The 11,604-nt window shown below is 51.0% G+C and overlaps 1 protein-coding gene across 4 annotated transcripts in view; it reads left to right on the top strand.

Moving 5' to 3' along the window:
* The first annotated feature begins 4,471 nt into the window (after positions 1-4,471).
* PHF20L1 (PHD finger protein 20 like 1) overlaps positions 4,472-11,604 on the top strand; it is a 100,227-nt gene continuing 93,094 nt past the window's right edge. For 3 of the 4 annotated variants that reach the window (XM_040432125.1, XM_040432126.1, XM_040432124.1), the window contains exon 1: positions 4,472-4,638. The gene's annotated coding sequence lies outside the window, so the exon portion shown is untranslated. The remainder of the gene's footprint in view (positions 4,639-11,604) is intronic. The other variant, XM_040432127.1, reaches the window with a different exon arrangement.

The raw sequence follows: 11,604 nt of genomic DNA, 5'->3' as shown, positions 1-11,604 counted from the left end.
AAAATATATAAAAACCTTTCGGAAAAAAAAAATCTAAACTTTCTTTCCATCACCATTTTCTGACAGCCATAACTTTTTTATATTTTGGTCTACAGAGCTGTACGAGGGTTTGTATTTTGAGGGATGAAATTTAGATTTTATTGGTACTATTTTTGTGGTACGTATGAGTGATCACTGTTATTCAATTTTTGGGAGGGAAAAAGTGACAATAAAACAACGAATTGTGTTTTTAATTTTTTTTTTCATTACAGCGATCAGTGCACATAAAGTGTGTATTAATATGTACAGCGCTATGGAATGAATGGCGCTTTAATAATAAATAATAATAATAATATTAAAGGGAAGCTGTCACCAGGATTTTGTGTATAGAGCTGAGGACATGGGTTGCTAGATGGCCGCTAGCACATCCGCAATATCCAGTCCCTATAGCTCTGTGTGCTTTTATTGTGTAAAAAAAAACGATTTGATACATATGCAAATTAACCTGGGATGAGTCCTGTCCCTGACAGCTGATCAGCAGGGGTCCCAGGTGTCGGACCCCCGCCGATCAGATGCTGATGATCTATCCAGAGGATAGATAATCAGTTTAAACAAACTGCAGAACCCCTTTAAGCTTGAGAAAGACTCACAGAGTCGAAACGTTGCTGCTTGTCTGGTCAAAATAAATATGGAAATTATTTCTACTTGTTTGCTACTTTGGGGGTCCAACAGGCCGGGTCCCAACACTGCAGGCACCGCCACAGAATGGACATACTGAATTTTTTCAGTAAGTACTGCTGTCTTACCTTCTTATTTTTTTTTGTAGTCACTGTCTCTGCCACCATCCCCACTCTGTCATGGGGCCACTACTTGAATCTTGGGGCACTACACGGTTAAGTCCACGGTGATAAATTAGATCTGGCGCTAACGTTGACCTGTAATACTAACGTACAGTAAATCTACAGTCGTGGCCAAAAGTTTTGAGAATGACACAAATATTAGTTTTCCCAAAGTTTGCTGCTAAACTGCTTTTAGATCTTTGTTTCAGTTGTTTCTGTGATGTAGTGAAATATAATTACACGCACTTCATACGTTTCAAAGGCTTTTATCGACAATTACATGACATTTATGCAAACAGTCAGTATTTGCAGTGTTGGCGCTTCTTTTTCAGGACCTCTGCAATTCGACTGGGCATGCTCTCAATCAACTTCTGGGCCAATTCCTGACTGATAGCAACCCATTCTTTCATAATCACTTCTCGGAGTTTGTCAGAATTAGTGGGTTTTTGTTTGTCCACCCGCCTCTTGAGGATTGACCACAAGTTCTCAATGGGATTAAGATCTGGGGAGTTTCCAGGCCATGGACCCAAAATGTCAACGTTTTGGTCCCCGAGCCACTTAGTTATCACTTTTGCCTTATGGCACGGTGCTCCATCGTGCTGGAAAATGCATTGTTCTTCACCAAACTGTTGTTGGATTGTTGGAAGAAGTTGCTGTTGGAGGGTGTTTTGGTACCATTCTTTATTCATGGCTGTGTTTTTGGGCGAAATTGTGAGTGAGCCCACTCCCTTGGATGAGAAGCAACCCCACACATGAATGGTCTCAGGATGCTTTACTGTTGGCATGACACAGGACTGATGGTAGCGCTCACCTTTTCTTCTCCGGACAAGCCTTTTCCAGATGCCCCAAACAATCGGAAAGAGGCTTCATCGGAGAATATGACTTTGCCCCAGTCCTCAGCAGTCCATTCACCATACTTTCTGCAGAAGATCAATCTGTCCCTGATGTTTTTTTTGGAGAGAAGTGGCTTCTTTGCTGCCCTTCTTGACACCAGGCCATCTTCCAAAAGTCTTCGCCTCACTGTGCGTGCAGATGCGCTCACACCTGCCTGCTGCCATTCCTGAGCAAGCTCTGCACTGGTGGCACTCCGATCCCGCAGCTGAATCCTCTTTAGGAGACGATCCTGGCGCTTGCTGGACTTTCTTGGACGCCCTGAAGCCTTCTTAACAAGAATTGAACCTCTTTCCTTGAAGTTCTTGATGATCCTATAAATTGTTGATTGAGGTGCAATCTTAGTAGCCACAATATCCTTGCCTGTGAAGCCATTTTTATGCAACGCAATGATGGCTGCACGCGTTTCTTTGCAGGTCACCATGGTTAATAATGGAAGAACAATGATTTCCAGCATCAACCTCCTTTTAACATGTCAAGTCTGCCATTTTAACCCAATCAGCCTGACATAATGATCTCCAGCCTTGTGCTCGTCAACATTCTCACCTGAGTTAACAAGACGATTACTGAAATGATCTCAGCAGGTCCTTTAATGACAGCAATGAAATGCAGTGGAAAGGTTTTTTTGGGGATTAAGTTAATTTTCATGGCAAAGAAGGACTATGCAATTCATCTGATCTCTCTTCATAAAATTCTGGAGTATATGCGAATTGCTATTATAAAAACTTAAGCAGCAACTTTTCCAATTTCCAATATTTATCTAATTCTCAAGACTTTTGGCCACGACTGTACAGTTAACAGAAGGGATTAAAAAGCATGTGTTTGGACTGCTACAGCAAGCATTAAAAGAACATTCTTTTTCTCCACTACTTTAATGGCGCTGCCTCCATTTTTTTTATTTTGTTCTACCAAGGAACCATTTGGACACAGCTCCTGCAGGGGCGCGCACAGGTGTTTGGCTTTACTGAAGGATGCTGTATGCTTTTCTTTCTGTTTAACAAAAGGGTATCGCAGTACAGACTACAACGCGTCTAAAGGTATTGATTAATATAAGGTGGCAATCTTATATTAATCTAATCCTTAAATTCACAGGCTACCACCCTTAAAACTTAGCTTTTAATATTTATCTAAAATATACACAAAAGACCCTCCAACATAGAACAAAATAATGAACAAACATACAAAATGGAGCAATAGCGCTGGGTTAGTACTTAGTGTATAGCAGGGATGGGGCCTAGTAGTAAGCTATGGGCTCTCTCCCTATAGCTGACCCTCTCACTATTTATACCCTAGTGAGAGGGTCAGCTATAGAGAGAGAGCCCATAGCTTACTACTAGGCCCCATCCCTGCTATACACTAACCCTATTATAAAGTACTAACCCAGCGCTATTGCTCCATTTTGTATGTTTGTTCATTATTTTGTTCTATGTTGGAGGGTCTTTTGTGTATATTTTAGATAAATATTAAAAGCTAAGTTTTAAGTGTGGTAGCTTGTTTAACAAAAGGGGAATCTTGGGGCACTGCACAGTTAAGTCCATGGCTATAAATTCGACCTGACGCTTTTACTGACCTGTAATACTGACGCACAGTAATTCCCCAGCTAACAGAAGGGATTAGCTATGAATTTTGGTGCCCTGCACAGTGATGTAGATGGCGATAAGCTACAACTCCCTGTAATACTGACGGCAGAGTACCGACCGAATGGATTAACTATGAATGTGGGTGCCCCAGAACGTAATGTACACAGCGATACCCTCTCCCTGCAGTTTAAGCTCCAAGCCTTCACAGTGGGATGAATATGATTATGCAGATTGGCCTGGATATACCTGATTTATCGCGATTCGTGACAAATGAATTTGGAATGAATCGAATTTCTTGACGAAAAACTGGTGTAAAATGTTTGTAGATGACCCCCCTGTGTGCATATAAAACTGCGCCACAATGGAACCGTGCCCTTAAGGTGCATACACGGGTCTACCTTGTATGGCGCCTTTATATCTCCTTAAAGGGCTTATCCTCGGCGGGGGTCTGACTCCCAGTACCCCCAACATTCAGCTGTTTGAAGAGGTCGCGCCACTCACCAGAGCTCCCATGAGCGCTGAGGCCTACTCGCAGCTATCCGAGCTCAGCGCCGCACAGTGAATAGCGACCGTGCTTGGTATCGCAGCTCAACTCCATTCACTTGAACAGGGCTGAGCCGCGCCTAGCTCACGTGACCGATGAACGTGACGGCAATGGCCTAGGAAGATACCGAAGCACCCACGGAGCGGAACGTTGTGGCCTCTTCGAACGGCTGATCGGCAGGGACGCTGGGACTCTGACCCCCAATGATTTAATATTGATGACTAGAAATATCAAAATCCTGGATAGCCCTTTTATTTGAGGGCCACAGGGAGGTATGGCACAGTTACCATAATGGCTGTCACCGGTTTTGCCCTATGGACAAGAATAAAGCTGTGCATAAGTCACGTGATGCATCGCTGTATTTATTATAATGATTTGACGCTCTTTTATCAGCTGTTACATTTAGATACATTGTAATGTGACCAGACCATTCTTCTCACAGTTCTATTAGCCCCGCCCACTCAACCCCCTCATATCACATGACCACGCTGCTGACCTGAACGCAAAATAGTTCAGCCACGCCGGAAGTCACGTGTGACTCACCTTGGAGACGGCGGAGTACGCTTTTCCCTCTGATGCGCTGACCCGGATGTAGTACGTCCGACCTCTGACGTGGCATCGCGTGATTGGTTGGCGGCCGCTCAGTGGGCTCTCTGGGAGCTGCGGGTGGGAGTCCGCCGGAGAAGCTGCTAATGGAAGGATGAGGCTCCCCGGAGAGTGAGACACCCCGAAATCCGAGAGGAGACGCCGTGTCCTTCACGGGCTGAGCGGTGTGCACCGTGACTTACGGGAGAGAGAAGCCGGGGTGAGAGAATGGTGACATCAAGGGGGTGATGACTGGTACGGGGGGAGAGACGGTCGATAAGATGGAGAAAAGTGTATGACAGAGAGGCAGAGACCGGGTATGGAGGAGAGAGAGAGAGACAGCCCGTGACAGAGAGGGAGAGAGAGACAGCCCGTGACAGAGAGGGAGAGAGAGACAGCCCGTGACAGAGAGGGAGAGAGAGACAGCCCGTGACAGAGAGGGAGAGAGAGACAGCCCGTGACAGAGAGGGAGAGAGAGACAGCCCGTGACAGAGAGGGAGAGAGAGACAGCCCGTGACAGAGAGAGAGACAGCCCGTGACAGAGAGAGAGACAGCCCGTGACGGAGAGAGAGACAGCCCGTGACGGAGAGAGAGACAGCCCGTGACGGAGAGAGAGACAGCCCGTGACGGGGTTAGAGAGAGAGACAGCCCGTGACGGGGTTAGAGAGAGAGACAGCCCGTGACGGGGTTAGAGAGAGAGACAGCCCGTGACGGGGTTAGCGAGAGAGACAGCCCGTGACGGGGTTAGCGAGAGAGACAGCCCGTGACGGGGTTAGAGAGAGAGACAGCCCGTGACGGGGTTAGAGAGAGAGACAGCCCGTGACGGGGTTAGAGAGAGAGACAGCCCGTGACGGGGTTAGAGAGAGAGACAGCCCGTGACGGGGTTAGAGAGAGAGACAGCCCGTGACGGGGTTAGAGAGAGAGACAGCCCGTGACGGGGTTAGAGAGAGAGACAGCCCGTGACGGGGTTAGAGAGAGAGCGAGCCCGTGACGGGGTTAGAGAGAGAGCGAGCCCGTGACGGGGTTAGAGAGAGAGCGAGCCCGTGACGGGGTTAGAGAGAGAGCGAGCCCGTGACGGGGTTAGAGAGAGAGCGAGCCCGTGACGGGGTTAGAGAGAGAGCGAGCCCGTGACGGGGTTAGAGAGAGAGCGAGCCCGTGACGGGGTTAGAGAGAGGGCGAGCCCGTGACGGGGTTAGAGAGAGAGCGAGCCCGTGACGGGGTTAGAGAGAGAGCGAGCCCGTGACGGGGTTAGAGAGAGAGCGAGCCCGTGACGGGGTTAGAGAGAGAGCGAGCCCGTGACGGGGTTAGAGAGAGAGCGAGCCCGTGACGGGGTTAGAGAGAGAGCGAGCGAGCCCGTGACGGGGTTAGAGAGAGAGCGAGCGAGCCCGTGACGGGGTTAGAGAGAGAGCGAGCGAGCCCGTGACGGGGTTAGAGAGAGAGCGAGCGAGCCCGTGACGGGGTTAGAGAGAGAGCGAGCGAGCCCGTGACGGGGTTAGAGAGAGAGCGAGCGAGCCCGTGACGGGGTTAGAGAGAGAGCGAGCGAGCCCGTGACGGGGTTAGAGAGAGAGCGAGCGAGCCCGTGACGGGGTTAGAGAGAGAGCGAGCGAGCCCGTGACGGGGTTAGAGAGAGAGCGAGCGAGCCCGTGACGGGGTTAGAGAGCGAGCGAGCCCGTGACGGGGTTAGAGAGAGAGCGAGCCCGTGACGGGGTTAGAGAGAGAGCGAGCCCGTGACGGGGTTAGAGAGAGAGCGAGCGAGCCCGTGACGGGGTTAGAGAGAGAGCGAGCGAGCCCGTGACGGGGTTAGAGAGAGAGCGAGCGAGCCCGTGACGGGGTTAGAGAGAGAGCGAGCGAGCCCGTGACGGGGTTAGAGAGAGAGCGAGCGAGCCCGTGACGGGGTTAGAGAGAGAGCGAGCGAGCCCGTGACGGGGTTAGAGAGAGAGCGAGCGAGCCCGTGACGGGGTTAGAGAGAGAGCGAGCGAGCCCGTGACGGGGTTAGAGAGAGAGCGAGCGAGCCCGTGACGGGGTTAGAGAGAGAGCGAGCGAGCCCGTGACGGGGTTAGAGAGAGAGCGAGCGAGCCCGTGACGGGGTTAGAGAGAGAGCGAGCGAGCCCGTGACGGGGTTAGAGAGAGAGCGAGCGAGCCCGTGACGGGGTTAGAGAGAGAGCGAGCGAGCCCGTGACGGGGTTAGAGAGAGAGCGAGCGAGCCCGTGACGGGGTTAGAGAGAGAGCGAGCGAGCCCGTGACGGGGTTAGAGAGAGAGCGAGCGAGCCCGTGACGGGGTTAGAGAGAGAGCGAGCGAGCCCGTGACGGGGTTAGAGAGAGAGCGAGCGAGCCCGTGACGGGGTTAGAGAGAGAGCGAGCGAGCCCGTGACGGGGTTAGAGAGAGAGCGAGCGAGCCCGTGACGGGGTTAGAGAGAGAGCGAGCGAGCCCGTGACGGGGTTAGAGAGAGAGCGAGCGAGCCCGTGACGGGGTTAGAGAGAGAGCGAGCGAGCCCGTGACGGGGTTAGAGAGAGAGCGAGCGAGCCCGTGACGGGGTTAGAGAGAGAGCGAGCGAGCCCGTGACGGGGTTAGAGAGAGAGCGAGCGAGCCCGTGACGGGGTTAGAGAGAGAGCGAGCGAGCCCGTGACGGGGTTAGAGAGAGAGCGAGCGAGCCCGTGACGGGGTTAGAGAGAGAGCGAGCGAGCCCGTGACGGGGTTAGAGAGAGAGCGAGCGAGCCCGTGACGGGGTTAGAGAGAGAGCGAGCGAGCCCGTGACGGGGTTAGAGAGAGAGCGAGCGAGCCCGTGACGGGGTTAGAGAGAGAGCGAGCGAGCCCGTGACGGGGTTAGAGAGAGAGCGAGCGAGCCCGTGACGGGGTTAGAGAGAGAGCGAGCGAGCCCGTGACGGGGTTAGAGAGAGAGCGAGCGAGCCCGTGACGGGGTTAGAGAGAGAGCGAGCGAGCCCGTGACGGGGTTAGAGAGAGAGCGAGCGAGCCCGTGACGGGGTTAGAGAGAGAGCGAGCGAGCCCGTGACGGGGTTAGAGAGAGAGCGAGCGAGCCCGTGACGGGGTTAGAGAGAGAGCGAGCGAGCCCGTGACGGGGTTAGAGAGAGAGCGAGCGAGCCCGTGACGGGGTTAGAGAGAGAGCGAGCGAGCCCGTGACGGGGTTAGAGAGAGAGCGAGCGAGCCCGTGACGGGGTTAGAGAGAGAGCGAGCGAGCCCGTGACGGGGTTAGAGAGAGAGCGAGCGAGCCCGTGACGGGGTTAGAGAGAGAGCGAGCGAGCCCGTGACGGGGTTAGAGAGAGAGCGAGCGAGCCCGTGACGGGGTTAGAGAGAGAGCGAGCGAGCCCGTGACGGGGTTAGAGAGAGAGCGAGCGAGCCCGTGACGGGGTTAGAGAGAGAGCGAGCGAGCCCGTGACGGGGTTAGAGAGAGAGCGAGCGAGCCCGTGACGGGGTTAGAGAGAGAGCGAGCGAGCCCGTGACGGGGTTAGAGAGAGAGCGAGCGAGCCCGTGACGGGGTTAGAGAGAGAGCGAGCGAGCCCGTGACGGGGTTAGAGAGAGAGCGAGCGAGCCCGTGACGGGGTTAGAGAGAGAGCGAGCGAGCCCGTGACGGGGTTAGAGAGAAATGAAGACTGTGAAGAGACACAACCCAACTGGTAACACCTACTTGTGTGAGAGACGGTGAGCATGTGACAGGTGGAGAGAGAGCGACAGCTTGGGGGAGGGAGAGAGAGCGACAGCTTGGGGGAGGGAGAGAGAGCGACAGCTTGGGGGAGGGAGAGAGAGCGACAGCTTGGGGGAGGGAGAGAGAGCGACAGCTTGGGGGAGGGAGAGAGAGCGACAGCTTGGGGGAGGGAGAGAGAGCGACAGCTTGGGGGAGGGAGAGAGAGTGAAAGCTTGGGGGAGAGAGGGACAGCTTGGGGGAGGGAGAGAGAGCGACAGCTTGGGGGAGGGAGAGAGAGTGAAAGCTTGGGGGAGAGAGGGACAGCTTGGGAGGGGGAGAGAGGGACAGCTTGGGAGGGGGAGAGAGGGACAGCTTGGGAGGGGGAGAGAGGGACAGCTTGGGAGGGGGAGAGAGGGACAGCTTGGGAGAGGGACAGCTTGGGAGAGGGGGGGAGAGAGGGACAGCTTGGGAGAGGGACAGCGTGTGACAGGTGGGGAGAGCGGCAGCATTTGACAGGGAGAGAGTGACAGCGTGTAGATAGAGTGAGGGGGAGAACATGTATAATGAAGGAAGAGAGTGTCTGAGGGAGAGTCACATTGTATGACAAAAGGAGACAGTGACTGACCGTAAAGTGAGTTCCTTCAGACTCTCAGGATTCCCGTCTGCTTTGGGGCTGAGTTCACACACAGCAGATTTCATTCAGTTTTTGTTCAGTTGTGTGTGCTGTTAGTGGACGTCCAGTGCTGATGTATCTACAGGTACTGGTCATGGTACCAGCAGCGTCTCTATACTGTACAGGTAGCACTGGTCCTACATACTGTACATACCGCCCAGGACATGTCATTGCTGTAGACTACATGACACAAGATGTATAAAAAGCTCGGGGGTAGATGGTGACATATACAGGCGGGTGTAAGAGCAGGAACAGCACCCGCTATAGAGCGGGTGAGGGGTCTCTGACAAAATACCGTAATGTAGGAAATCCACATTATCAGAGTATGCAGACTTAGCAGTATTACCCCCTATAGCGCCCCCCTCATGACCAGGTCAGGGTACAGTATGATGTGAGTGAAGGATTGGTTCTGCATTGCTTATAGGTGTCGCAACTGCCCCCATAATCTTAAAGGGAACATGTCACTACTTTTGGAGCCCTGTATCCCCCTGTGTGAATGGATCAGCGATCGAGCATGCACTGCACACAGCTATCTCCTCCAGTCCCATAGAATTTAGGTGGACGTGTAGTGCGCATGCTTGACCGCTGCTCCATGGAAAAGGGGGGTGGGTGCAGTGCTACAGACTAAAAAAAAATACCTAGTAGCCACTGGCTCCTGAACTGAAAAATTTAGGAGCCAAATAAAATTTTTAGTCACCAAATCGAAACCGAATCAAACTTTTGGTATCGTGACAACGCTACACCTATCAGATCGGCGAAGGTTGTTTCGATACAAAAACTTTGATTCGCTTTCGTCACCATAAAAAAGTATGGCGATACTCAATACCACGCAAAAAAAAAAAAAAAAAAAAGACGCGTGCATTCCGCATTTTATGAAACGTTCGACCCATAATAGAACAGTCCTATCCTATTTTTTGGGGTGACAAGGTGACAAAAAAAATGGCATGGTTTTTATTCATTTATTTCTGTTACGGCGCTTACCGCATAGGAGATATTTTTTAATAATTTAATAGTTTGGACTTTTTGGACGCAGCGCTATGTAATATGTTTATTTATTTATTGTTTATATATTTTATATGTAAAATTGGGAAAGGGGGGATTTAAACTTAATATTTTTAGTGTTTGTGTTTTTTTGGTTTTTTTTCACTTACTATTAGGCCCCTTTCACACGGGCGTTGCGGATTGGGGCCGGATGCGTTCAGGGAAAATGGTGCGATTTTGACACTAAAATAAGTCAGTTTTCACTGCGATTGTGTTCCATGTTTTCGTTTTTTTTTTTTTCGCGCGGGTGCAAAACATTGTAATGCGTTTTGCACGCGTGTGAGAAAAATCGGCATGTTTGGTACCCAGACCCGAACCCGGACTTCTTCACATAAGTTCAGGTTTGGGTTAGGTGTTGTGTAGATTTTATTATTTTCCCTTATAACATGGTTATAAGGGAAAATAATAGCATTCTTAATACATAATGCATAGTAATAGGGCTGGAGGTTTGATGACGTCACTACGCTCATCACACGGTCCATCACATGATCTTTTTTTACCATGGTGATGGATAATGTGACGGACCATGTGATGAGCGCAGTGACGTCATCAAAGGTCCTTTTCCTGTGCACAGCAAAGAAGAAGACAAAAGAGATGCCGGCTGCGCGAACAAGTGGAATAAGGTGAGTTACATTTTTTATTTTTATTTTTTTAACCCCTCCAGCCCTATTGTACTATGCATTCTGTATTAAGAATGCTATTATTTTCCCTTATAACCATGTTATAAGGGAAAATAATAATGATCGGGTCCCCATCCCGATCGTCTCCTAGCAACCGTGCGTGAAAATCGCACCGCATCCGCACTTGCTTGCGGATGCTTGCCATTTTCACGCAGTCCAATTCACTTCTATGGGGCCTGCATTGCGTGAAAAATGCACAACATAGAGCATGCTGCGATTTTCACGCAACGCACAAGTGATGTGTGAAAATCACCGCTCATGTGCACAGCCCCATAGAAATGAATGGGTCCGGATTCAGTACGGGTGCAATGCGTTCACGTCACGCATCGCATCCGCGCGGAAAACTCGCTCGTGTGAATGGGGCCTTAGCCCGCTTAGGGGCTGGAACCCTTGTCCTATTCACCCTTAGGCCCCTTTCACATGGGCAAGACTTCTGCGCGGGTGCAATGCGTGAGGTGAACGCATTGCACCCGCACTGAATCCGGACCCATTCACTTCTATGGGGCTGTGCACATTAGTGGTGACTTTCACGCATCACTTTTCACGCATCACTTGTGCGTTGTGTGAAAATCGCAGCATGCTCTATGTTGTGCGTTTTTCACGCAACGCAGGCCCCATAGAAATTAATGGGGCTGCGTGAAAATCGCAAGCATCCGCAAGCAAGTGCGGATGCGGTGCGAGTTTCACGCACGGTTGCTAGGATGAAAGTCTATTCACTGTGTTATATTCCCTTATAACATGGTTATAAGGGAAAATAATAGCATTCTTTAATACAGAATGCATAGTAGAAGGTCAATTGAGGGTTAAAAAAAATAATATGAACTCTCCTCCTCCAATTGATCGTGTAGCAGCCGGTCTCCTGTTCTTTCTTCAGGACCTGTCAAAGGACCTGTGGTGACATCACTGTGCTAATCACATGGTACATCACATGATTCATCACCATGGTAATGGACCATGTGATGAGCTCAGTGACGTCACCGCAGGTCCTGAAGATAGAGCAGGAGACCGGCAGCTACGCGATCAATTGGAGGAGGTGAGTTCATTTTTATTTTTATTTTATTTTTAACCCTCATTGACACTGCGCCACCAATGTTTATTATACTGGGGTGTTGGGGGGGAAGGGGGCGCACTGCGCCACCAATGAAGATAAC

The sequence above is a fragment of the Bufo bufo genome, chromosome 5, assembly GCF_905171765.1.
Source record: "Bufo bufo chromosome 5, aBufBuf1.1, whole genome shotgun sequence".
Lineage (NCBI taxonomy): Eukaryota > Metazoa > Chordata > Amphibia > Anura > Bufonidae > Bufo > Bufo bufo.
Note: the sequence above shows the minus strand (reverse complement) of the source record. Positions and strands in the feature narration are given on the sequence as shown.